At 42.0% G+C, this 26607-nt stretch overlaps 1 protein-coding gene across 1 annotated transcript in view; it reads left to right on the top strand.

Annotated features, from left to right (window-relative positions):
• KCNJ6 (potassium inwardly rectifying channel subfamily J member 6) overlaps positions 1-26607 on the top strand; it is a 350982-nt gene that overhangs the window by 23707 nt on the left and 300668 nt on the right. The window lies entirely within an intron of this gene.

Here is a 26607-nt window from a genome sequence, read left to right as displayed (position 1 = left end):
GCTTTGGACACATTTGGGATGTATTAGGCGTTCCGGGTTTTTTTTTTTTTTTTTTTTTTTTTTGAGAGGTTTTTGCTATAGGGCGTGTGCGCTTGTCAGAAAGACAGAGAGAGACAGAGACAGAAAGCGAGAAATCACCCCCCCAGGGGGTATGGCCACGCCGCAATCCCTTCTCCTCCATTCTCCTCTCGGAATCTTGGGCACGCACGCACACATACCGGGTGTGAGTTTAAGCCACCAGGACTGGGACTCAAACCACGGTTGGCTACATGGGAGTTCAGCAACATAGCCATTACGCTAACTGCTGGTTACATCAAAAGTCTTATAACACTTCTGCCATTCGGATCAGACACCCACCCCAGGTCCTATTAATGGAGTTATGGTAAAACTAGCTGTTCCCCCACTCTACCCTGGCTGATGCTAAGCCCTTGCCATTTGCAAGCAAATAAAGTTAGGAATATGAATCTTGATTGTTAGAGTCTCTGAGGAAAAAGCCATGTTGCCTTGTGAACCCTTCTGTTAGTCATCAGAAGATCTTATTTAGATTTTTAGAAAGAAACTAATCTGCTATAACTTGGAAGTCACATATATCTCTCTCCCTTACTTAGCATATATAATTTTAGTTAGAACATAGAAAATATGACACTGTAAACCTAATTTTAAAACAAAGTGACAATTTCTTGATTCTTTGGAAAAACTAGTGAGATTATAATCATCATTCTTATGATAACAACAGAAATTTGGAGAAAATGTTCATATTGTGGTGCTTTTTGTCCCTGAAATTACCTTACATAGAGTGAACTTGAAAGTGGTCTCAAAAGTGCTAAAGCACAATGTCCAGGCGGGTAAGTTAATGCTTTATGTAAAAGGTGAGGAGCACAAATGTTGATTTATGTTATAAATTGGAGTTTCTTAGACTTTAATGTGTCCAGGAACCACCTGGGATTATGGTTAAAATGCAGATTTTGACTTGGCAGCTCTGGGTGGGCCCTGGGATTTCTTATTTCCAACCAGCTCTCCCGGTGATGTTGAAATTACAAGGCTATAACTCCCACTCATTTGCTGAGTGACTTGTGTTTCTCTGTATGAATTTAGACAGACATCAAGGAAAGATGAATAAGCTTCCTAGACCATCCCCTTAATATTGTTGTTTTGTCGTATGCTTAAACAAGAATTATAAGGCTTCCTGAAGTTAAAACATGATGGAGGGTGGCAGGCTTTTGATTACACCGTAATTTAACAGATTGCACTTGAAGATTTCGGAGGCCATGATGTTGGCGGGAGTCAGGAAGAAGAGAGAGAGAGAGAGGAAGAGACTAGAATTGAGCACGGCATGTTTGTATTTATATTTGACATTTGCTCTGGGTTATGTATATAGCGGCTCTCTGCCAAAGTGAATCACAGAAACTTGGAGAAGGGTATTTACTGAAGTATTGGAGAATTCAAGTCTACCTCTTTTGATCTTTTTAAAATAAATGGCTTCAAAATGGAAGTGCCAGGTAGCAGACAAACATGAGCCTGCCCACCCTCCCAAGTTAACATGTATTAACATAGCAGTTTTGAACCTGCACACACAGCCGTGGGCTTTCATAATGCATTCTGAAAGAAAAAAAAATGCATGCACAGAAGAATGTAGGTGATGTAAGCCCCTGGATGTCATTCAAAGATGGCCTCATGAAAAAAAGAGAGGAGTCACCCACAAAGAAGACCAAAAACAAAACAAAAACAAGAACAAAGCAGAACTGTAATTCACAAAACTCATCAAAATGGTCTGACTTCAGCCAGTCTGCTCTCCCTTTTTGAGAGTGTACTTTGCTTTACTTAGCCAAATAGTTTCTACACTATGTGCTTATCTGCTGGTATCTGTCTTCAATTCCCGGTAGGCAGATGCCAAGAACCAATGACCACAATAATCCTGTGACAGAAAGACCAAGGGAATTTCAGTTGCTAATGATATGATACTAATCTGAGGTAGTATCTATGCGGCAGAAGTATCAAAAACCATCAATTCCAAATAATGGAGGGCAATCACTAGGACCCTTCCTTCCCTCTCCCACAACAATCGGTAAGAGAGCATGCAGTTACCATTTCAATAGGATGTGCTAGAGTTGAGAGCTACTGCAAATAGGTGCTGACCAGATAAATCAACATTTTTCTGCAAAAAAAAAACACAAAGCAGGATTAAAAGCAAAACCCAGGAAGGTAATGAAAAGGTATGAAGAAACCTGATGGGTGGCAAAGGAAACTAAAATCTTTGGAATTGTTCATTCTCCTAAATGGTGATTTCTTCTTAAGAACTCTTCAATGAAAATATTGTCACCTCATTGCCAGGGCCAATGCTACACAACTAGGGGTTGCCTTAGACATCTTAACTCTAATACCACTCTGCACCCCTCTTTCCAACTGGTCTCCCCATCTTCGCCCATTCTCAGACTCCACCACTTCCCATACCACTTCTCTCACTCACTAATACTAAGGTGAAAATGACCTAATGGGAACCTCAATAAGCAACTTGTTGATTTATTTGCCCAGACCTGCTCCCAATTTCCCAGTCCATTGAGAGCTTCCAGATTTTTTTAAGGCCTCATTTTCAAATGAATACAGAAGAAATATTACCAAATACTAATAGCCATTCAATCTGGAACTGAGAGCATGAAAATTCTGTGTAGTTTCCTCACTTTTTGAAATATCTTGCAATGACTATTAAAAAGTGAAGAAGGCAACTTTACTATCAATCCAAACCACATCAATTCTGTTGCTACAGAGGAGTTGGCACTGCCTGTCTCCCTGTCCCGCAGCATACTGGGATACTCTGTCTGACCTGCAGTGTTTCAACCCCTGCCTGTACATGAACATCTTCTGGAGAACTTTTAAAGCAAATCCATTGTAGGGCCAGCAAGTGGTGTAGTGGTAAGGTGCTAGACTCCTACATGGTTGAGTGTGGTTCAAGTCCTGGACCCAGCAGTTGGAAACTCACAGCAAACATATGTGTATGCGCCTAACCAAAATCTTGAGAGGAGAAGGAAGGAGAAGAGACTGTGGCATGACCATCCCCCCGGGGGGTGATTTCTTGCTTTCTGTCTGTCTAGCAAGTGCATGCTCCCTATAGCAAAAATCTGTAAAAAAAAGAAAAAAGGAAAAAAAAAGTCTATCCTCACCATAAACTGACTAAATCAGATATACAACAGGAAGTAGCCTCAGCACTACTGTGTTCCCAAAGCTCCACACATGGTTTGACTAGGCACCCAGGCTCGAGAACCATTGGTTTAATGACTATCACAGGATGCCTTAAAAAGGTACCCACAAATTCTTAAGTATTTATTCTCCCAATGTGAAAACATTTTATCTATTACCTATGGCCAAGAAGTGTTTGAAAGTCATGTGATATGTATCCCCACCTCTGCCATTCTATATCCCTCCCATCCCATACCTACTACCCTCAACCCACATAGCCCCCCACCACTACGACCACAGCAACATCATCACCACCAACAACAAGGAAGTATAAGAGCTGAGATTATCTTAAATTATCAACTTTTGTATTTGGCTGCTCAAAGCATTAGAATTTATATGGAAGAGGGTCATGGAGATGGCTTGGCAGCTGGAAGCTCAAACAGTTGCAATCTAGGCCCCTCAGGGTATTTCTAGGTTTAACTGGGTGCAAGAAATACTGGAACTGTCCTTTCTTCTCCAAACAGCCCACAGGTAACCGATCTATCAGTCCTCCTCTGTTTTGTTTTCATTTTCTTGCTTTGAGGAACACATTCCTAAGCTGAACTTGCTTTTCCAGCTATTGGGTCATCAGAAAAGTCATGATGCATTGTTCTGTTTTTCTATGCAAAAATGTGTCATGACTTTACTGACCACCCAATGGTATGAAACCTTCAAAGTGAGAAGCCAAATTTTGACCAATGTGTAAAAGACCATCTTGCTCAAAGTAAAATAATATACGGTACAGGGCAGAGAGGGAGATAGAGAGAGGAGAGTACTTGCGTGTCTATATCTGTGTGTGTTTCTCTGTGTCTGTCTCCGTTTGTGTCGATGTCCTTCATAAGTGATTTATTGCTGTGTGTCTGTGTCTTGGTGTATGTCTGTATCTCTGTGCCTCTGTGTGCACCTGTATGTATATCTGTGTCTGTTTCTCTGTGTGTGTGTGTGTGTGTGTGTGTGTGAGTGCGTGTGTATGTGTGTGTGTGTGAGTGCGTGTGTATGTGTGTGTGTGTGAGTGCGTGTGTATGTGTGTGTGTGTGAGTGCGTGTGTATGTGTGTGTGTGTGAGTGCGTGTGTATGTGTGTGTGTGTGAGTGCGTGTGTGTGTGTGTGTGTGTGTGTGTGTGTGTGTAAATTCCCCGACTTGCTTTCACAAAGCCTTACCCCTTAATGCCTCCACCACGCAAATGAAAGGTCCACCCAGGAAACTATTCTAAGAAAATGGAAAGGGGAGAACTTCCCTCAAGGCCTCCCCCTCCATTCCCTTTGTAATGGGGTAATTGAACATTATTTACTTAGATTCAGATCAGGGATTACCCTTAGGACACCTTGTGTTTAACTTCAGGAAGAAATTTTTAGAATTTACTAACAGACTTACGATACATATTATTTCACAGGAAACATTTTTGTAAGATTGCCCCCACATGTCATCTTGCTATATACTCAATTTCATTATGCTGTTCTGAGGGAAGAAAACACACACACACACACACAGTTGTTTACAGCTTCATTTAGAGTTTGTATTGTTTGTTCCTTGCCAGCTTAGATGCAGGAAGGTGGGCAGAATGATAGTTGGCACTCCCCGGAACTGTACTGACATGGTATCCTTACCATGTCTGTGGGACTTGCAGGGCAAATCTTTGACACACGATGCTGGCACATTTTATTCCTTCGTACGTGATTTACATCTGCATGGCTCTTTTCAACTCTCCACGATCAGCAGTCTCAGGCTATGTCTCACACATAGAAGGTTTGGGTCAAGTCATGAGCAAGTTTGCTGTTCAGACAGGCATATCGCACCTGGTGAGTCCAAGACAGACTTCTCAGAGGTGTGTCTTCTGGGGCAACACAAGGGACCTAAAAGTAGTTTTGTGTGTTGTGGGTCAAAAAGGTCTCAAGTGCTTTGCTTTAGAAATGTGAATAGATTACAAAATACTCCTGAGAAATATGTAAATATTGCAAGTTGATTTATTTAAACCCAGTATCCAGAACCAGGGAGCAAACAGAACAAATGAGTTTCTATAAGCTAGCTCACCGTTCCTAGTAGAACTGGACCCTCCAAAAAGGTATGCTCAAGTCCTAACCCCTTGTACCTATGAACGTGTCCTCATTTGCAAAGGTTTCTGCAGATATAATCAAGTTAAAATGAGGTCAGTAGGGGGACCCCAATTGAACATGACTGGTGTCCATATAGGATAAGGGAAGATGACGTGCTGGCCAAAAGGGAGGCAAAGGTTGGGTGTTATGTCTATAGACATAGCAACAAGTGCCAAGGTCTTCCAGCAAAAGCAAAAGCTAAAGCAAGGCTCAAGACAGGGGCTCACCTAGCGCCATCAGAGAGACATAGCACAGCTCTGCAGACACCTTGCTTCAGGGCTTCTGGCCTCCAGCACTGTGAGAGAATGGAAGCCTGCTGTTTAAGGGCCCTAGTTTGTGGCACTTTGTTATGGCAGCCCCCTAGGGAATGATCACACCCCCTGAGACCACACTTGTCCATCCCCCCCAGCCTTATCCCCACCCTCTGTGCAGTCCTCCCACTGAAGCTGCCTTCTATTTGAGCTGCGCTGAGGAACTCAGCAGGTGTATTCCAGTGGGCCTCTGAAAAGGAAGGCTCGTTGGTTGAAATGATGTGTAAGGAAGCAAAGCTGTGACTCTCACATCACAAAACTTTAGGCATCCAGAGGTAGAATGTCATTTCCTTAGGCACAAACTCAGCTTAGTCACAGGCCCCCATCTCTAGGAAGCAGCAGAACAGCTTGCCAATTTAAGGTAACAGTCATTTCTGGTTTGCGTCAGACTTTGGGCCAGGCTCACACAGATTGGAGCTTCTGGATTGCATGCTCCCAGTCCCTTCTTTCCTCCTTGCAAGTGGCATGTAGGTTTGGGGAAGGCTGACATAGCCTTGGCATCAGGTAGAGTGGAAAAGTGGCGTTTGTTCTGTGATCTCAACATGTATAAACGCCAGATGTCAGTGATGGCCTTGGTCCTTATTATCCTTGCTGCCTGGCCCACAGCAGAGCCTAAATCCTGGTCCTGACCTCACATCTCTGCCGGTGCACACTTCACCTGTTACTCAATTTTCAGTGCAGATGCTAGGTGCTGGGCTTTCTAGAGCAAATGAGTTCAGTGGGCCACGTTGAACAGATGAGGTGCATCCCTCATCTACTTACAATCTCCAAATTTACCTGCTGCTTTGTACCTCCTGCTCCATCAGGTTTCCAGCTTCAAGGAGATGGCCGGGGGTAGGTCTCACGCTTTCTTCTCACCTTGCCAACCTTTCTCCGCCTTCATACCACCCCCATGGAAGGGCTTTTATATCCCTATTCTCACCCTGTTTGGTGACAAAATTACTGTTAAAATGTCATATCTTCTTTCCGGATCTGGAAATCATAAGCTCTATGATCAGAGTCTCCCAGGCTTTGTGCCTGGTATCCAAAGCCAGACTTTGGAGAACTTTTAAAAAACTCCATCTGGCTCCTGCATTCCAAAGCCCTGGCGTCCAAGATTTTCAGATGTCAAAGCCAAGAATGTTGCCATTTGTTCTTGCAGTGTTCTTTTTCCTGGGCCAATTAGCCTCAACCTGTGGCTAGAATGGTGGAAAAGCTGAAGGGCAAGAAGAGATTACTGAGAATACCATGAAGGCATCTAGAGAAGGGAAAGGGTGGTGTCTGGGAGATCAAAAAGGTTAACCAGAACCCCGAGCCCTATAGGGAGGATTCCCATTCTACCCACACCATCCCTCCCTTATGTCACTCATGGGTCCATCATGGAGGGGACCGGTTCTCGGTGACCAGGAACCCCATGCTGTCCCACCCAGCTTTGCCACACAGACATGCAGCTGCGGAGCCAGCAGATACACACTTGGTTTGGTTGGCCCCACAGTCTCAGCCCACGTGGTGTCACAGCACCGACTGCCCAATGGGCTGCTGTTCATGGTCTGACAAGTGAAGCACTCCACCTTCCTCTGAGCTTGCCTCCCTTTGTTTTAATCACTTCACCTGCTTTTGCTTCCACATTCTGGAGGAAAGAACAGGGAAACAGAATCCAGACCATCAAGGCATTTTCCACAGTGAAATGCTTGAAGTGAAGTTTGTTCCAACCTCAGGACCTTTGCACTTAACAGTTCCCTCTTTCCCGATCATTCATTTCTCAGGAAACTTGCAAGGTTTGCTCATTCACATCCATCCTATTTTGTTCATTCACATCCTTCCTGTTTTTAGCGCATGTCATTTTATGAGAGAGGGACCTCCGACCTACCAAAAACAGCCACCACACATCACTCTTAATCTTCTTACCCTCCTATAATGTATAGCATATAACATTTTCTAAAATTTACATTACAGCCATGATATACATCTGTGTTTTCATCTTTTATCTGCACTGAAATGTAAGCTCCAAGAGGGTAAAGTCTCTTTTTCACTGCTGCTCTCCCAGCACCAAGGACAGTGACTGATGTATGATAGACACTTGATAAAGACTTGTGGATTGAATGGATGTCATCAACAAATGAAAATTAAAACAACTTGAATGAGACTTGGTTTTGCAGCAAGTCAACCAATGATTAATAACCAGGGTTAGAGGTCAATGGTGGGAGGCAGTTAGTAAATTCTGAAGCCAGGATTAAACTGTGGGGTAAGGCATGGTTATGAGACAGAAAAGACCTGCCATAGTTCTAGAGTTTAGTATGAGGCTTATTTCACATTGGGAACCCCCACACAGGGGTGACTTCCCCAAGGGTCTGTGCAATGGGGACAGAGTGAAGAAACTCTTTAGTCACAAAACCACAGCTGAGCTCCTCAAGCAAGCTCAGAATCATTAGGGAAAGTGAAGAATGAGACTGGAAAAGGGGGCTTAATGGGTGAGGGTGGCAGTAGGGATCCATACTGCTGCTCATCAACCTGGGCACAGCAAGAGTGGAACATAGAAAAAAAGAGAAGGCCAACCTGGGGTCAGGCAGGAAAAAATAAGAATAAGTGAATTTTAACTAATAGAGTCAGCATTCCCCAAGAACTTTTTGTGTTCCAATATAATACTTGAGGCTGGAGGAATGGCACCAAAAAGTCATGATTCCAGCCCTGAAAAAACTTATGTCGGAGGTTCTAAACATGGTTGTAAAATATGATGAGGACTGGGCTTTGATGGAGGCTGAAAGGATGCAAGGAGGAGATGGAGAAGCAGCAGGCATCTCTTCATCTGCTGAGAGAGGTTCTCAATTCTGGCTTCTTCCAGTGGGCACATTCAGAGACTTAATCACAGGTTATATTTAAAAGTAGCCTATATGCACGATGACTTTTTAAAAGTCCCTTTTGCTAACTCTATTTTTAGAGGATATTAATCATGTTATCTTTTGATTTGAAATTGGGACAAGTTAGTTCTAATTACATGAGATTCTTTAAGGAGCTTGAAAAGACCCAGGATGATCCACCTGCAAAGCTACATGGTTGTTCACCCTCTGTTTTCAATCTCAGAGAAAAGCTGTTAGGCAGTGGCAGAGCAGGGACACTACAGGTGGTGTTCAGGCATATGTCTGTCACAAGACAGGACTGGGGAACCAAGGATATTGTAGCAAGAGGATGAGAAAATGAATACCCGAGTCCAGCATTAGAAAATTACCTATCTTGAGGCCAGTGGGTAACTTGGAGGTTGAGGAGGCTGGATCCCGCATGTCCAGCTTTGTGGTTTGAGTCTCAGATTAACTTGAAAATTATACCAGGCACATGTGCATACGTGCCCAAAATCCCATGAGCAGAACTGAAGAGAAGGGATTGTGGTATGACTATCCCCCAGGGGATGTCTTAGCTCTCTCTATCTCTATCTCTCTGTCTCTCTCAGGCAAGGGCAGGCACTCTAGATAGCAAGCAAACAGCAACAAAATGACCCATCCCTAATGTAATTATGTTAACTTCAAGTTCGGATAACAAAAGATAAAGGGTGTTTTCTTTTCTTTCTTTTTTTTTTTTTTGTAATTTTTTTTTTTTTTAAAGAGAACTGTGGCCAGTAGGCTAAGGAATTTGGTAGCAGGTTGCAGAAAGAGTCTTTAAGCTTAACTTGGGGAATCCTCTTTTCTTCCAGGCCATTTTGCTCTAGGAGAGTATCTGGCTGATCCCTTCTTGGCATTTCATCCACCAAGAGGTACCAGCTTTGCTAGGATTCCTTAGTGCAATTCATGAGCCTGGCACCAGCTGAGTACTAATAAATCATAAAGGAAAAATAATCCCAAGCAAGTTTACAGGGAGAAAGCGTTCAGCAGTGATCTATTGTTGCATAACAAATCACCACAACCGTTGTGGCTTTCAGCACCACTATTCATTATCTCTTGGCTTCTGTGGCTCAGAGGTCCAAGCCTAACTGAGTTTTCCATGAAGCTCAAATCAATCAGGGCTACATTTCTTCCTGGGTGCTCTTGCAAACTCATGTGGTTATTAGCAGAATTCAGTTCCTTGGGGCTTTAAGATAGAGACTTCCTTTCCTATGGCTGTTGCCCAAAGATCACTTTATTCCTAGGGCTGCCCCCAGTTTCCTGCCATGTAGCACCCTCCACATTTTAAGTTCTTCTCATGCTTCAAATGTCACTTGCAAGGAGGAGCTTGGTCTTTTTAAGCACTCACCTAATTAGGTCTGGACCACCGAGATCACCAAATTCTCTTAGATTCAGCTGATTCAGGACCTTATTTATATCTATAAAATCTCTTCATAGAAGCTTCTATTTTATCATTCGATTGTATAACTAACAGAATAGATGTGTTTACCACCATGCAGGGACTTTAGGGACCACCTTAGAATTCTACCACAAGACATAAGCATCTATCCTGTCTTTCAGACTTAAGGGGGATTCATTGTCTCAAATCAAAGGTAGCTATTGTGGTGCCTTCTCTCTGCTTCCTCTGCTCTACCATACTACACCCTCCAATCTCTCCTTGAAGTTAGGGCTCCCTGAGTCCCGCTTTGTGTTGAAGGTGCTTTTTCTGTGAAATGGTCCTCAATTCAGAATTAATTCAAATTAATTAATGTTGCAGAGGTCTCAGGGTGTAGTCAAGCTGGGGATGGGATGGGCAGAATGAGAAAAAAGAGGCTGAAGGGATGGATCCTAACATGAGGAGCCATCTGCTACAGTGAGGGTGCATGGAAGAGAAAATGCAGGCCACTGGCATGAAGAGGAAGGTTTCTGAGGATGAGGAATGCTCACAACATTAAAGGAAAAGAATAAGGAAGAGAAAGTGGGGGCAGGAAGCTGTGCAAACAAAGACTAAAAGCAGGAGGGCGAGTAGCTATAGATAATTAGTGATTTTCTAATTTTCTTCTGACTTTAGAAGTAAGGCACGTTTCTATTTAGCAAATTCAAAACTCAGTAAGACTACCGTGGTTTGGGTAGAGAATTCCAGTGAGCCTTGGCCCGCAGCCCAGTGCCTGGGCTCTACTTTGAACCAACAGAACCCATGTCTCTGGGGATGAGACCAGGAGGTCAGTAATTTAGATATTCTGAGATAAAAATAGAAGGGGCCATCCTGAAAGTTTTCTGAGTAAAGGACAATTGGGGCAGTAGGGAGCACAGTGGCCTTTTTAAAAAGTTAATCTGGCAACAGGGGAGACAGTGAATTAGAAGTCTGGCTTATTATGATTATTTCCAGAGGGCATGTATACTCACCAGAGAGACTGAGAGAGAGAGTGAGCAAGAGAGAGAAAATACCCTGGGGTGAGTCATGCCACAACCCTCTTTTCTCCAATTTTCCATCCTGTCTAGATCCTGGATATATATACATGCTCCTCATGTGTTTTTCAAGCAACCAGACTGGAATTCAAACCAGAGTTAGCCATACAGGACCCACTACCAAAGCCCAGGGCTTAACCACTACACTGTAGGGCTGGAGCAGGATGAGAGATTTTTAAAAGACTAAAGACAGGGCAGAGAACCAATGGTCCCTGAGGGATCAGGCCATGATGGAAACAGAAGAAGTAGAAAGTTGAAAATGCAAACAGAGGTACAGGAGAGGGCCAGTGATGGAGATGGAGACCACAACATTCACACTGTTGAGTGCCTGTGAACGTGAGGGTGACAACCACTGAGTGCCAGGCCTGCAGAGCCGGGAACGTGACTCTCACTGCACTTCTATGTACTTTCATAAGTGAGCTGGATATGAGGTGTAAAAATGCATAACCAGAGCCCTAACACACAACTGGCACATTCTTCTCTGACACGTAGAGCCCCAGCTCAGCCCTGACATGCTGAGTAATCAAGAATCCTGACAAGTGGTTTCCCTGGTAGAGAGGTGTCTATACCACTAAAGAAGCAAGGTGGTTCTGTTGCTTTAGGCATCTGAAGCAGATGCCAACCTTCTAGAAAATCCTCCTACTGTAGACATCCCATGACACACAGAGGTAAAGAACAGGTGACTCGAGGGGCATGTACACCTCGGCCAATCACAGCTTGACTTCTAGCACACAGGCAGCTCCGTCCAACACCAGTCTTCTGAGATCACAGCCTGGAGAGCCAACAGGGACTCCCTCAGTCCTGCAACACTGCAGGAACTAGAAGTAAATGCTTGCCTACCAAGGTACTCAAAGTGCTCAGTTTTCAAGCATCACTAAGGGTAAATCAGCCCTTATCAGATTTGAAAGGAATATGAAGTTTGAGTAGAGCTGCCCTAGTTCCAGAGTGCTGGCAGACTTGCCGAGGGCCACAAAACCAGAAAACTGCAGAATATGGTTGCAGACCTGTGTCTGTCTGCTTCTAAAGCCTAGGACTTTGGAATCAGGCAAACTTCAGACATATTTTACAGAGGTAAAGACAGAGCCACCTGGTCCCTGAATTAGAACTAGGTCCCCACTACCCTGATAGGGACTGCCAAACAGCACCATCAGATGACAAACTTCCCTTAGGTTAACATGTTCAGGTCAGTGGTAACTGATTCGCTTGGCCAGGGTCACTTTATTGCCTATTTTTGTACAACCTGAGACATGGTTTCTTTTACATTTTTTAAAGTTTAGGGGGAGAGATCAGCAGATGGCATAAAGGCTATGTCACTGGACTCCCACATGGTTGACCTCAGTTTGAGTCCTGGACCCAGTAGCTTAAAATTCATGCCAGGTGTATGTGTGTACATGCCCGAAAGAAGAATGGAGGACATGGGACTGTGGTGTGGCCATCCCCCCGGGTGGTGATTTCTCACTTTCTGTCTCGTTGTCTCTATGGCAAGCACACTCACCCTATAGGAAAAATCTCTCTCTAAAAAGCAAACTAAAAAGTTTAGGGGGAAAGGAGAAAATTCAAGAGACTTACTTGCAAAAAGTAAATAGTTAACAGCTGGCCCTTTACAAAATAAGCTTGCCAGCTCCCTAATTCTGGGGTAAACTTGTATTTCTGAAGAATTGCCAAAGACCAAGAGAATGGAGAGACTCCTAGAAGTTTACCCAATTACTTAAAGACAGAGCCGTGAACTAGAATCTAAGTCTATTTCTGCTGTCTAGAGTATGGGCTTCCACAGGTATAAAAGTGTGTGAACACATGTGCACATTTGGATACACATATGCATGTAAACACACCTGAAGAAACTTCAAAAAGTTCATGGAAAATGGAATTAAAATACAAATTTATTGTGGTGCTAAAAATTTTGAAACCTATGCATAGTTTTTATTATAACATGCATTTTCCCTGAACTTTTTGAATTTTGTGCACCCATGAGTTCACACATACACATATGTGCATACACACACGTGTACAAAAATAACATGAACACATACCCAGGACCTACGAGTATAGAATAAGGGTATTGCATTTCCTTTATGGCCTATGAAACATTGCACACATGAAGGCAGTTTGCAAACCCTGAAGTACCTTCAAGGCAGAGACTGTTTTTATTGTGGTCACACTTCAGTCAATTTAGTCCCAATAGAGTTGGCCATGGCATATGCACTGAAAGAAATGCCTGAGGTGACCACTCTACTGCTCCCTTGTGCTTCCCCACAATAGCTGGCATTTATCTATTCACCTAAGTCTTTCCTCTTGCTGTTTCTTACAAACAATGAGGAGCTTGGCCAAAGTGAAGAAAAACTGCTTGTCTGCTCCCTTCTATTAAAACGGCTAACTTTGCAAGAGTGAAGGCCAGAGATATGTGTTTCCAGGGAGAGGGATTGACATCTGCTGAGTGTAAGAGCACTGAAGAGTGCCATAAATCTATACCCAACTGTGTGGTGGTTTTCAGACACCACGTATCCATGTATGGAAGCTTTCATTGTCCTCTGTGCATAATGTTTATTAAACTAAACTTTTGACAGAACAGCCCGATTTCCCAAGCACTTCTGTTACCAAGAAACCCCAGACTGTTGTGTAGATTCTGAGCACAGATATTAATTGGACACTCAGCAGGCTCATCTGCCCCCCTTCCCCAAGACAACAACCCTCACCCTGCCCACGCCACTTTGTAAACAGGGCACAGGACCATTCTGGGCACACAGTAAAGAAGCAACATGGAAGAAAGCCCCATGGACTGAACCCAAATAACATTGAGAGATGAGAGCTTCTGAAATCTCGCATGCGTAGGAATCCCACCTGCAACAATCGTAAGGGGAAAACCTGCAGCCTCTGCTTGACTGCTTCCAAAGAGGGGGTGATACCTGCCTCACAAGGAAGCCCTATTTTTAACTTTATTATTATTATTATTATTATTATTATTATTATTATTTAAATTTTTGCCAGAAGATGTGCACACTTACTAAAGAGATATAGAGAGAAGCAGAAAGTGAGAAAACATCCCCTTGGGGAATGGTCACACCACAATACGTTCCCCTCCATTTCTCCCTTCTTTCAGGATTTTTGGTATATACACACACACATAGTTTTGTTTTTTTTTTTTTCTCAAGCTGCTGGGCCCAGGATTTAAACCACACCGTCAGCCATGTGGGATCCGACCTCCTATCAATTTTAAGCAGCTTTTGTTATGAAACTCCAAACCACTTTCCACAAACTTCCTTCTGTCTGTCTGAGTACTACTCTGTTCACTTCACATGAAGGTAGCTCTTAGGATCCAGTTGTCTTCTTGTTTACAGACTGCTATGAACTAAATGTTTAGGTCCCTCCAAAGTTCTTACATTTCAGTCTCAACCTCAACATGATATAATTTTAAGGGGAGAGTTCTGTCAGGTAATAGGGTTAATTAAGTGGCCCTATAAGAAGAAAGTACTCTCTTCACACAATACACTGGGAAATGGCCCGTGAGGACGTTGCACCAACGTAGACATTTGCAGGCCAGAAAGAGAGTCCACACCAGAAACTAAACCCTGCTAGCACGCAATATTGGACCTTCCAACTTCCAGAATTGTGGAAATAAATGTCTGTTGCTTATACCATCCAGTTAATGGTATTTTGTTACATCAGCTCAAGCAGAAAAACACTCAGAATAAATACAGTTACTTTCTCACTTTCTCACATCAGAATTCCAAACCTTTCCACCCTGGCTACCTTACTTTGGATGCTTTCCAGCTTGTCAATCACACACACATGCATGCACACACGCACACACACACACACACACACACACACACTTTTCCACCCAGAAATGCTTTAGTAGACTTGTTGTTTTCTGCTCCATTCTCCCCACCAGGCCAAGAACTCCTGGGGACAGAAATCATGTCTTATTTACAGTGTATCACAAGTACTAAGCTCAGTTCCTGGTACAGAGAAGGGGCTCAGTAAATATTTAATGAACCCATAAAAGAAAAAGTACAGAGAAAAGGTTTCTTACCTAACCCGCAGGCCCTCCTCTTCTATGTTAGCTCAAATTTTCAGGGGCAGCTGTCGCTTCAAGTGTCTTGCTCTTCTTATCTGTGTCATTGCAGCTTCTCTCCTCAGAATTTGGTTTTCAGATCCTCCCATCCATCTTGAGTCATCTTCAACCATGAGGTTGTATCCATTGTTCTCAGAATTCTTTTGGAATCTTGGAGAAATATTCCCAATCCATTTTTCCTTTAGAACATGATATCTATCACCTACTAATAAGTCTTTTTGCCAAAAAGCCAACTTGTAAAACATTTTGTAGGTAGAATCACAGGTAAAAACACTAAGTTTATTGAATTTATAATTTTCTCAGTATAATTATCAAGGAATCCCTTTGTGGAGGCCACATGTTAACCTTCTAAAGACTAGTATAACATGAAGTACAAAGCATTATGGTTAACCTTGCTTGACTGTGTATGTCCTCTTCTTCTCTCACTATTGGGAACCCCCAGCTGACAAGATCACAGCCCCTGAGCATCACATTCCTATTTTTATAGCTTTCTTTGTTGGGGAGACTTGTATCAAGGAGAGCATTCCCACCATTTTCCACTCCCCTTGGGTAAGAAGAAGATAGTAACTTTGACTTATAGCCCTGGAGTGTGATCATGAGAGACTGGACTTTTCCCCAGCCAGGACTAACCTCTTTCTCTCCAGAGATAGGAGATGGTATATGAGGTACTCAACAAAAGCTATTGTGACCACTTTTTTTCTGCCTAGATTTTGCCCATTTAAAGTAAGAAGGTGTACATTTTAGGACCCCCATAAAGCTGTTAATGGACTATTTTGCTGCTTTGAGCTCTACAAAGAATACCTTCTCAGCTTTAAATTCAAGCTTATAAGTGTTCTGCTTCTTTTTGAGAATGTCATTATTCAATTTCGAACAAGAAAGAAAGAACAAAGAAAAGGAAGGAAGGAACAAGAGAAGGGAGGAATGAATGAAGGAAGGAAGGAAAAGAGAGAAGAAAAAGAAAGAAAGAAAATGAAAGAGAGAGAAAGAAAAAGAAGAATGAAAAAGAGAAAGAGAAAGCGAAAAAGAGGAAGAGGAAGAGAGAAAGAAAGAGAGAAGGAAGGGCAGGAGGAAGGAATGTAAGAGAAGAAAGAATGCACTGAAGGAAGGAAGGAAGGAAAGTGGAAGAAAAAAAAGAAAGGAAGGAAGGAAGGAAGGAAGGAAGGAAGGAAGGAAGAAAGAAAGAAAGAAAGAAAGAAAGAAAGAAAGAAAGAAAGAAAGAAAGAAAGAAAGAAAAAAAAGAAAGAAAGAAAGAAAAAGAATGAAAGAGAAAGAAAGAGAATGAAAGAAAGAGAAAGAAAGAGAAAGAAAGAAGAAAAGAAAGAAAGAAGAAAGAGAATGAAAGAGAGAAAGAAAGAAAGAAAGAATGAAAGAAAGAGAAAGAAGAAAGAAAGAAAGAAGAAAGAGAAAGAGAGAAAGAGAGAAAGAGAGAAAGAGAGAAAGAAAGAAAGAAAGAAAGAAAGAAAGAAAGAAAGAAAGAAGAAAGAAAGAAAGAAAGAAAGAAAGAAAGAAAGAAAGAAAAAGGAAGGAAGGAAGGAAGGAAGGAAGGAAGGAAGGAAGGAAGGAAGGAAGGAAGGAAGGAAGGAAGGAAGGAAGAAAGGAAGAAAGAGAGAGAGAAAGAGAAAGAGAAAAAAGGAAGAGAACAGAAAAACGCCCAGCCTTTTGCCAGGGCAGAGGAAAATGCTATTTGGTGCAATGCCTTTCTTGTACCTAGGAAGGACCTCAGGTGAACCAAGGCACAATAAACATGAAGCAGTCAGTCCTATACTTAACTCAGCCAGCAGTGGAGTCGGAGCAGCTGACCTCCTTACCACTCCACCTGCTAAGCTGCCTATTCCAGTACAGGAAAGCCTCATAATTGAGAACTTGGTATTAGACAGAGCATCACTAGGAAGCCATTGGGAGCTGAAGTGCTGCTGGAGTCACCTGATGCAGCCCAGCTTTGTTCCTGAGACATTTTCTGCTTCCCTTTCTGTGGTCAGAGCCAACTGAGGCTCACACTCTGACTTAAGTCAATTTTCTGTGGCATTAGCCTCAAACCTGCATGACCCCCTCTGTGGTGAGCTATTTGAAGGAAGAGACAGTGCCTTGTTCCTGCTCATTCCAACTGCTCAGAACTCAGCTCATTTCCATACTTTGCACATAGCAGGATCAAGTTTTGTTGAATTGACTCGCGGTTAAAGATCAGATTCTTTTCATCCATCGTTCTGTCATCATTTCTATAAACCTTAATGAAGAGCATGAAAAATAATTAATAAAGTTTTTACTCTCAAGAAGTTTACAACCTAATAGTGGTTCAGGCATATGCACAGCCAGCTATGAAATTCTCTGGTGTAGGCCTCAAAAGTGAATGTATTGGAACTTCTGAGAGCTGTCATTCTTAGAGTGAGCGTATGACAAAGAAGACAAGGCTTCCCACAGGGTTAGTGCTTATCGCCCACACTTCCTCGACATTCTCCCAACATGCCACTTCTCCTTCCTTCCCTTTCCAATCCCTCTCCCCTAACTCTACATCACTTTTACTTTTCCCTTTATGATTCAATCATAGAGTTTATACTAGGGGCCTAGATAGACTCTCAACCAAACAAAGAAACCAATGATGAGAACAAACCAGTTTCTTAATTTCTGATGCTGAGCATAGCCCCTGGCAAAAGCATTGGTGCTGAGATATTCCATCATCATATTAGTCTTTTTTTTTTTTTTTTTTTTTTTTTTTTTTTTTTTTTTTTTTTTTTTTTTTTTTTTTTTTTTTTTTTTTTTTTTTTTTTTTTTTTTTTCCGTGGTACTGGGCCGAACTTGGTAACATGGAAGTTGGTTGACCAGCAAGCCTGTTGCTTGAGCAGCCCGACTACCACAGAGATGTCTGGAAAGTTGATGTTGTATTGAATTTGTTTCTCTACTTGCCTAACTCAGAACACTGCTAAATAAATCATTACAATCCTGCAAAGCTGTTTGCTCAGAGTTTCAAATCACAGTTTAAGGAAAGAGGTTGAATATGAGCATATTTGTAAGAAATGCTTATTAGCTCTGCTCCTCTCTGAAGAAAATAATTCTTTTATTTAAAAAATTCCCATAAATGCAGCAATAGTCACAATGGGATATGACATTATAGCTCCATGCACAGGAATAATTCTATTATCCTCAAAGGTTACTTATTTTGAAATGAACATTTGGCTGTGCTTTTGTCTCTTGTGCCTTGGTTATTCAAAATGGAATGCTTATTGTTTTCACACTGCAGATTGACAGCAGACAAGAACCTACAGAAAAAGTCCAGTCCCAAAATGGAAACATTTAGATATTCACTCCTATTGAGTATATTTTCAGACTTAAGTCATTTTTTTGATCCATGCTTTCTTTAAAAAAATCCCATGATCCTTTTATTTCTCACTAATTTTCTCTTCCTTGACTTGTGTTTAATCTTGGAAAATGTCAAACGAATTAAGTGTATGAACTTTTGGTGTGTGCCAGAGAAAGAGACAGACAATATACACCCACTTCTGTTCTGAAACCTGGTACACTACTAAGTTCAAACTAAAACACAGTGTCCAAATCTCCAGTTTCAGGAAATAAGACCTCTGGATAGGGAGGAATAGAGGAAGCAATAACCCGATGTTCCATGGATGGTGAGCAGGCTTGGGTGGATGGGAATACCCAGGAATCAGCAATATTTCTGTTCTGTTTCTACAGGAGGAGTAGGCTTAGCCCATAGGTATAAATCTCAGTAACCTGTTAACCTAAGTGGGATTTAATGTCACTCACTCCACATTATGGTTAATGAGTTAACAAAATATCCCCTTTTTTTCCTTTTATTTCAAGAGCAAATTGTTCATCTAGATTTCATGCTTGAACCTCATATTTTCATGTTTGGGGGAAGAAGCATCTCCCAGATCAGTGATGCTTCCTCTATGCACATCCCACAGAAAACTGTTTCAACATTATTAGAAAAAAATCATAGGGGGACCAGCAGTTAGTGTAATGGCTATGTCGCTGGACTCCCACGTGGTCGACCGCAATTGGAGTCCCAGACCCGATGGCTTGAAATCACACCGGGCGCGCATGTGTGTGTGTACGCCCAAGATCCCAAGAGGAGAATGGAGGAGAAGGGATTGTGGCATGGCCATCTCCCCTGGGGAGTGATTTCTTGCTTTCTGTCTCTCTGTCTCTCTCTGTCTTTCCAGCATGCACATGCGCCCTATAGCAAAAACCTCTCAAAAAATGAAAAAAAGAAAAAAATCATAGGAATATTCTCATGCCATTGGTTTTTCTATCAGCCATTGACTGTCATATTTCATATAGGACTTGCAGATAGTGCCATTGGCAGAAAAGGGTATTCCTGTCTTAGACCTTTAGGAGAGATTTGGGGAGAAACTATGGGCAGTGGCGGTGGAGGGAGCTCATTGTTCATTGTCTTGTCATCATAATTCCATCAGTGGTGTTGTTTCTCACACAAACCTTTGGTCTGTTTGCCTTTCTATGTAATCCTGCCACTATGGAATTCATTGTTGTAATATACAGCACATGCAAATAGAATTTGAATGGCACCCAGATGCAAAATAGTTTTATAAAACCATTTAACACCAACCCAAAGGCCAAGCACTTTGGAGCATGACTGATAATAACAAATATGCTAAGATTGCTCTGACTTGGAACACAGAAGATAAAGCAAACAGTGAAGCTGCTGATGTTAACAGGTGGACTAGTCAAGCTCTAAGCGTTTATGTTCGGTGATTTCCTGGGTGGTTAAACCAAGTTTGCTTCAGGCCTGGCATTGCTTCTATTCCAAAGAACATGCTTTCACATATTAGATTATCCAAAAAGTCACTCTGAATCTGGGCTTGGTCAACTTGCCCATTTACTGTTGGGTTACCCAATTTGTGTCTACATAGGTCTACATATGTGTTCAATTCTGCTATGTATGTGTTTGTTTAATGAACATATAAGTATCATACATGTCATTATATTTATATGTGTGTATATATATGCACATACATACACATTTAGTATATAATGTATGCTTTGAAAAAAGACAGGACATATATACACCAATAAATTTGGGGACTTTAATTCTCTTTGTTTTTTCCTTATTTTTAAAATGAATAATGCTACCTTGGGAACCAGCAGTTACCGTAATGGCTATGTCGCTGGACTCCCATGTAGTCGACCGCAGTTCGCATCCCAGACCCGGTGGCTTAAAACTCACGCCGGGCGCGTGTGCGTACGTGCCCAAGATCCCGAGAGGAGAATGGAGGAGAAAGGATTGCGGCGTGACCATCCCCGCTGGGGAGTGATTTCTCGCTTTCTGTCTCTATGTCTCTCTCTGTCTGTCTGGCAAGCGCACATGCCCTATAGCAACAAACCTCTCCAAAAAAAATAAAAAATGAATAATGCTACCGTTATGGTGATACAAAACTTAATGCTATATAAAAAGGAAAAAAATGGCTAATAAAAAAATCCAAAAAAGGTATTGTCTTGTGGATGGTTTCTTTAGGGCCAGACCATCTGGATTTGAATCTTTGCTCTCAGTTACTAGGTGACTTTTTACAACTTACTTAACTTCTGAAAACCTCAGTTTGCTTATCTGCAAATAGAAATAATAGGGACATTTATTTCAAAAAGTTTTGGTGAGAATGAAATGAGACTGTGTGAGATGTATCTCCCTTACAGTCAGGCATGACCTGTGCCCAAAGTCTTGCAACCCAGTGCAATCACACAAGACTCCATATTCAGAAGACCTTATGCTTGATACAATGCGCTGTTGTCACCATCTTGAAATTCTTAGCTAGTTTTTTTAAGAAAGATTTTTTTCTATAGGACATGTGCGCTCTCCAGAGAGACAGAGAGAAACAAAGAGACAGAAAGAAAGAAATAACCCCCTGCGGGGATGACCACACCACAGTCCCTTCTCCTCCAGTCTCTTCTTGGAAGTTTGGGAACACACATGCCCAGCATGAGTTTCAAGTCACTAGGTCTGGGACTTGAACTGTGGTTGACCATCTGGGAGTCCAGAGACATCATCATTACACCATCTGCTGGTCCCCCTAACCATTTTTTAACAAGGAGCCTTGCTTTTTTTTTTTTTTTCTTTGCACTGAGCCTCACAAATAATATAGCCAGTTCTGAGCCCAGTAAATGGTAGTTAATATTATTGATCACCCCATTAGTTCTTCATTATTTCAAAGCTCAAGACAAAGTCAAAACTTGCAGATCTTTACTAATTACATTTTAACTGTATAAGCCACCACCAACACTATTAGGACTCTGAGTTATTTAACATTAAAAAGATAAGATAGGACCATAGAGGGCCACTGGAAGTGTTGCACTGAAGCTCCTGCAAGTAAACCGTGGGAGCTCTGTTTCTTGGAGGCTAGGAGTGTGGGCACTGACAGTCACTGGCCTGGAGATGGAAGCTATGGAAAAAGCTTTAGTGAGCCTCCTACTTTTTTATTTTATTTTATTTTATCTTAAATACAGAGTCAGTTCATATCATAATCCTCTTGCCACAGTCTCCCAAATGGGATTACAGGTTCATACTACCATGCCTAGTCATTAGATTGAACCATGAATTGAACCTGTGCCTCCCGTGTGCTCCCAGCCTGCAGAGCACAGCATTTTAGCAGTGCACACCACTGCAACTAAGCCAGCCTTCCACCCTGTGACCTGGTTCAAAGGCAAAATCACCCAGCTTTGACTCTCACATATATACTCAATTATGAGGTTGTTAATAAGGGAAAATCAAAACAGTAAGCAGTAAGGTGAGCAGCCACATACTAGTAACAGCTCCAGAAGCATAAAATCAGCAGCAATGAAGCCCCTCAGAATCTCAGGGCAGAAGTTGGGGGCCTTCTTGTGATCTGACCCCATGGCTACTCTCTCTTCTTCTCCTCTGGGTCTCCAGGATGGGTTGGGGACCAACGCACAGAGCAGAAGAGAAAGGAGAAAATAGGATGGGGGAGCTTAGTACTGAAATTCCCAGTAGAAATAGGGCTTGGTGATAGAGAATAAGGCAGACTAGGGTTCAAGTTTTTAGAAGGCTTCTGCTTTTAGGTTGTTTATTCTAAATGTAATTGTTTATGTTATAAAAATAATGCACATTCAATGAAGAGAGCTATAATTCTCTTTGGAAAGGGTGACCACATTCCAGAGAGAAACCCCAAAAGCCCTGCATGTTCATTTCTAGAACTGCTGGTGGCCGAGGGCATGAGAGGAGCATGATCTCCCACAAAGGAGGAAGCCCCTGCTATCCAGGACCTGAGAACACACAGGAAAGAGATCACAGGGGCATAGCATGAACTGGATTGAGAAAAGGAGGTTTTGAGTAGAGGACCAGAATCTGACATGTTCTCAAAGGACGATTATGGCTAGTAGGTTGAAAATAGGTTTTCAGGGGACAGTAATGGACACACAGAAGCCAGACAGGAAGCTATTACAGAAGTGGTAGTACAGATGAGGAGGGAGGTAGTAATGGAAACAGAGATGTGGTTGGATTTGGACTGAGAGATTGGATGTGAGATGGCACAGAAAGACAGCAGATATTGTGACTCCTTAACTGTGGTGTGAGCAAGTGAGAATAAGGCATTGTTGTAGAACAATTCAGGGAGTGCCAAGGATGGAGTAGATGTGAATGAGATTGAGAGGAGAGTGACTAATTTGCTTGCATTTGCCTTCTGCCTCTAGGGCCTGCATATTACATCATCTGGAAAGTCATGATGCAGTTTTGCATGCGAAAACAACAACCCAACAGAGGGTTCACAATAAAGGGTTTTTTTTAAAGAATTATTTATTTAATTTCATTTGTTAATTATTATTATTATTAAATTTGCTATAGAGCAAATGCACTCACCAGAGAGAGAGAGAGAGAAAGTAAAAAAGCAAGTCACCGGGTCTGCGACTCAAGCTACAGTCAGCCATGTGAGAGTCATGTGCCTTAACCACTATGCCACCTGCTGGCACCACACAATTAAAGTTTTTTTAGTACATAAATACTTATTAATCTAGGCTAATTAAATGACATCAAGGCTAAGCTAATCTGCATACTCCTAACAATGTTCACCTAGTTGTATGTGGTTGGTATGTTTAGTGAACTGCTTTAAAACTCTTGACCAAAGTATGGTAGGGTACATCAACTCTGCACTAGTTTGCCTGGCCTCAATCTAGGCATTCCCAGATCACATTCACATTATCACATTCCAGAAATGTGATTTTGGAAAAGTCATGAACCTGATTTAGTCTCAGTTTTCTCATCTAGAAGCTAAGACTGGTAATTGTATTAATTCCACAGTCACTGTAAGCATTCGCTGGAAGGATTCATATAGCGCTTGGCACATGACAAGTCAGGAGTAAATGTCATAATCACTCTTAGAATTGTCATATTAGTAAGAAACAGCAGCAGTACATGCACAGTTAGGGCAGTGATGTTGTCCTGGATAAACCTAGCAAGTAATGATTGGAGTCATCATGATGTTCCAGGGTCGCACCCACTGCCCAGCAGAAGCAACGAGACTTTGTCCAGGGCTGCAGAGGTGATTGGATTCAGGCGAACAAACACACAGTAACTAAACTCACAGGAGACTGACATGTAAATCAGAAAATCAGCTTCGGAAACATTGTTATCAAGAGGAGAATCTACTGAGGGACTTAAGTTATAATCAGAAGGTTGTTCATGAATCTGAAATCTAAGTCTTGGGAATACAGTTGAGTAAAGTAAATGAGCTTTATTAAGCCATAATAATCAACCATCCAGTCCTATTGGAGGCAAAGCCTCCAGAGTAGACTCTTCCTGTGAAAGCCTACAGTACCCCATCCTCTAATTAAATGCTGGTAATACAAAGGAGGATTTGCCCTTTGTTGTCACAAGTCTAGACTGCAGGCAGCCAACTTGTTTATGTTTGTCCTCGGATTCTTTCTAGGCGCATTGTTTGTTGGACTTATTTAACATCCAAGAAGCCTTCTAGCTCTGTGCTGGGCTGCTCCATCCTAGAAGATACAATTTTTCTTGATGGCTCCAGCAGATGTGGTTTCTCATGTTAGTTAATGAGTTAACCAGCTTAGCTCTCAGAGATTCACTCCTATCTCTGCTCTGCTCTATATTGATTGATCAAAGCTGCTCTTAGGCCATTCATGCCCTTCACATCTCTACTTTGATTTGTGTATTTATATTTGTTTGTTTAATAATTAACCATCCTTCTCCTTCCCCCCATACACAGAAAAAAGAGCTAAACTGTATTTTCATGGAGAATTTGCCTTTTATTCAAAAATCCACACCCTTCATTTAAGAAAAATGAAATCCATATGTTTCTGACTTATTTATTCTAAATCCATCAAAACAGTTTAACAGCTGCTTAATGCCCAAGAATCATTTTGATGTTTCTTAATAGGTCTTAAAAAAGCTTTTTCTTAAAAATCAAAAAAGAAACAGGTGGTTTTACTTTATGAATGGGAAATAAACAAAAACATCAAACTTCTGTTGCTTTGGACACATTTTGTGCTATAAACTCACCTCTATCCATCACTGTTTATTTAGCTGTCCACCCATCTGTCTGTTAGTGTAGTCATCTGTCTGAAAAAAACACATCCTTTGGGTGATTTTTTTCCAGATTTGAAGAGAGAGCCATATGTCATGTAGGAAGAAGACCCCAGAGTACAATTCCTGCTAATATTTAGGAAAAAGTCTCAGAGCCCAGGTTTGATCATGCTCAGACTTCTGTGAAGTGTAGAGCTGACCTCTAGCCCTCATCTGACTCTTTTCCAGCTTTCCACCTGAACTTTTGCCAGCGAGGTTTGTGGGGAGTGTACGGGATCCATTTCAGCCTTGCCATTCATACAATCCCTGTCCATCCAGAACATTCGGTCTAGATTTGGGGTTGATGTCTGGCATTAGTTGGTGGTTATGGTCATGGTACAGCAGTCCACCAAGATCAGAGGAATAGATATGACACATATCCAATGACAATCTTGGCTATGGTGACACGGAGCTATTTCATGGCTCCTTACTCCATCCAGGATACAAGGTTGCCCAGTCCCCCTATTCTGCCATTAACTGTAAGAGTTCTTGTAACTCAAGGTTGTTCCCTCCATCATTACTGAACTCTCATGTCAGTGGATGGCCAATGACAATCAATGGTGCCTTCAATGTCAGGAGGGAAAAGTGAAAATATAAAACTGCAAAGTCAGTGAACTAAAAAGATTTGGGAAAATAGGAAGAAGCACAATCACAACAGTGATCATGATCATTGAGGGTAACAGAGTGAATGGTGCATCTCCCAAGACTTGGAGTTGGTGTCCGAGCCTGTGAGGTGGACAAGGAGTTCCAGGTCATCCACAAGACCCACATGAGTGGTCAGGCCACACTACTGTACCAGAAGCAGAGATCATCAGGTGCATAGAATGTGGAGACAAAAAGAGCCATAATGGGGACCAGGAGGTGACACAGTGGTGTCACAACTCGACCCACAAGGGAAAAGTCCTGGCTTCACTTTGCAGAACCTCCCCTAGCATGCTGAATATGCCAGTGATCCATGCTAACTGGCCTTGGAGGTGGATCATGGTGTGAAAACTCTATTGGGGGTACCTGTCTTTATCTTTTTCTCTGTTGGAATAAATAAATAAACTTTTTTAAAAAGGGGGGGGGGAGTCATAATGGACAATGGCATCATCAGATCACCTTTCAACTTCGCCCTTGAAAGAAATCACTCCAAATTTATAAACTTCAGCAGCTATGAATGTCTGATAATAAAGAACCAAAACATTTGGGGATCTATTGTACTGTTTACAAATTCTTCCTCAAGTTTATATAACTGTTTGTTGTTGTTGTTTGTTTTTAATGTGCTAGGGCATGTGCACTATGGAAAGAGGCAGAGAAAGGGAAAAAAAAAAAAAAAACAGTGAGAAAGCACCCCACCTCCCCGAAGGGGATGGCTGTCCCACAATCCCTTCTATTCCTTTCTCATCTCTGAATTTTGTGCACTTACACATACTGGCATCAGGTTCAGGACTTGAATTGTATGTTCAGCCATCTTAACCACCATGTCACTGGCCTCCTATTACTGGTTTTAAATGCCTTCTTAAGAGCTTCTTTTGGAAAGAAACAAACACACACACACTCACAATTCTTGTATTGTTTCAAATATTTTTAATGCACTATCTGGAATAGCTCAGAATTATTTGAACAGAATTCTGAAAGTAAGGCAGAGAAAGGGTTTTCCATCCTGCCAGACCAGATTTTTTGGATCCCATGAGGCAAGTCTGAGGATGGATTTGGGTCCTTGCCAGCTAGGTGCTTGGGCCTAAGCCAAACAGATAAATACTGGGCTTCGAATAAAACAGGTGCTTAAAAGGTCTGTTCCATTCCTGAGATCTCTGTTTAATGGTGGCTACTGCTGACATTATTGCTTTCAAGTCTTTAATTTATCTAACTAGAGGTACAATGCCTTGTGCCCATCTGTTTTCATTCAGTAAGTGAGGGGGAAATGCTCCATAAATTGCATGCCCTCCTGGTTATTGCAATGCATTCAAGTCACAGAACTGGGAGGATGCATCTAGCTGAAGCCTCAAGAAACAAGAAGTCTCTGCTGCCCACTCTGAAGCACTCTAGTCTCATTTTTCCTTCTCTTTTCCCCCAGGAA

This window comes from Tupaia chinensis, unplaced genomic scaffold (assembly GCF_000334495.1).
Source record: "Tupaia chinensis unplaced genomic scaffold, TupChi_1.0 Scaffold000175_1, whole genome shotgun sequence".
Classification (NCBI taxonomy): domain Eukaryota; kingdom Metazoa; phylum Chordata; class Mammalia; order Scandentia; family Tupaiidae; genus Tupaia; species Tupaia belangeri.
Note: the sequence above shows the minus strand (reverse complement) of the source record. Positions and strands in the feature narration are given on the sequence as shown.